General features: G+C 40.5%; 1 pseudogene; it reads left to right on the top strand.

Moving 5' to 3' along the window:
• The first annotated feature begins 407 nt into the window (after positions 1-407).
• Positions 408-745, top strand: LOC136323571 (U6 snRNA-associated Sm-like protein LSm5 pseudogene; annotated as a pseudogene).
• Positions 746-1,975: the final 1,230 nt, after the last annotated feature.

Here is a 1,975-nt window from a genome sequence, read left to right as displayed (position 1 = left end):
CAGAGGCCATGGAGCCATCCTTAGCGCCCGGGCCAACCTTGCTCCAATGGAGCCTTGGCTGCGGGAGGGGAAGAGAGAGACAGAGAGGAAGGAGAGGGGGAGGGGTGGAGAAGCAGATGGGCACTTCTCCTGTGTGCCCTGGCCGGGAATCGAACCCGGGACTCCTGCATGCCAGGCTGATGCTGTACCACTGAGCCAACTGGCCAGGGCCCATCACTGAATTATTAATAGAGTGACCAACTCATTCTAGCTTTAACACTAAAAGTTCTGAGTCCCATGAACCCCCTCGGATTCAGTTTTAAAATGCATAGTCCCATATTCCCTTAGTCATGAGAAAACCACGACAATTGGTCACCTTAAATTAAAGAACTCCAGTCCGGTATCGCCACGAAGGCAAACGCTGCCACCAACCCGTCGCAGCGGCTGCCCCGCCTAGAGCTTGTGGACAAGTGCATAGGATCAAGAGTTCCCATCGTGATGAGCAGTGATAAGGAAATTGTTGGCACACTTCTAGGATTTGATGACTTTGATGACTGGAAGATGTCACTGAATTTGAAATCACACCAGAAGGAAGAAGGATTACTAAATTAGACCAGATTTTGCTAAATGGAAATAATATAACAATGCTGGTTCCTGGAGGAGAAGGACCTGAAGTATGACTGGGTTCCCTTGACTTACGTCAGATTCTGCTTTGTCTTAACAATGACAACAAAATATATATATATATTTTTTTAAGATTCTCTGAAGTTTCCCGTTAAAGGGGAACGTTTTAGAGAGGCATTGTAAATGCTGTTTTTAAGTTAATTGTGTTTATCTTGGAAAAAAAGAACAGCTTGTTCTTTGAAGATGAAAATAAAGGTCTGTTTGGTTCACTGTCATTTTATTTATTATACTGTAACAGCCATTGGAACAAGGTTTGTAGCTATTTTGTCAATTGCTCTCTTGCCACCTTATGTCAGTTTGCTTTCTCATTTACATGACCACTTGATTTTTAAAAATTGTTGCAAACAAAATGATGAACTTTGATTTGTAACAGGCACATTTAAGAAAACCTGAAATGATTCCATTCAATTCAAACTGTGATACTTTGAAATTCGGTTTTTCTACTGAACTCAAATTCTGTTAATTCCTATTAAAAACAAACAAGGAAAAATACACTGGTAATAGATGTACATTGTAGAAATGCAGGTGAATAAAAAGGAAAATATTTACTATGCTTTGCTGTCTATCTTCTTAGACTATCTTGGAATACATTTTATATTTACCAAAATTTGTTCACCCTGATTACACTGTTCTGTAGCCTCCATTTAAGACTTTTTTAAAAAATTATTTTTATTTATTCATTTTAGAGAGAGAGAAAGATAGAGAGAGAGAAGGGCGGAAGAACAGGAAGCATCAACTCCCATATGTGCCTTGACCGAGCAAGCCTAGGGTTTTGAACTGGTGACCTCATAGTTCCAGTTTGATGCTTGATCCACTGCGCCACCACAGGTCAGGCATTTAAGACTTTTTAAAAATTTAAATGGTGGACATTTTTCCATGTCAGATATTTATTTCAGCAATATTAATACGTGCATAGTAGTTCATTAAATGAACTTAGCATAATTTATTTAGCCTATTCTTATTATTGGCCACAGTAGTCTAACTAAATCTTTACACATTTTTATTTTTCTTAGAAGGAATTCAGAAATGTGTAAGGTCAAAGGGTATATTAGCATGTCGCCAGCAAAAAGTTCATCAGCAGTTTTTCATTGTGTCCTTTACGTACTTAACCACCATTGGCTATGCTCTCTCTTCTCCTCTCTGTTATTGTGATAGGCAAAACCTGGTATGTTTAAAATTTTCTTTGTTAAGGCCCTGGCCGGTTGGCTCAGTGGTAGAGTGTCGACCTGGCGTGCAGGAGTCCCAGGGTTTGATTCCCGGCCAGGGCACACAGGAGAAGCGCCCATCTGCCTCTCCATCCCTCCCCCTCTCC

Source organism: Saccopteryx bilineata, chromosome 2, assembly GCF_036850765.1.
Source record: "Saccopteryx bilineata isolate mSacBil1 chromosome 2, mSacBil1_pri_phased_curated, whole genome shotgun sequence".
Classification (NCBI taxonomy): domain Eukaryota; kingdom Metazoa; phylum Chordata; class Mammalia; order Chiroptera; family Emballonuridae; genus Saccopteryx; species Saccopteryx bilineata.
Note: the sequence above shows the minus strand (reverse complement) of the source record. Positions and strands in the feature narration are given on the sequence as shown.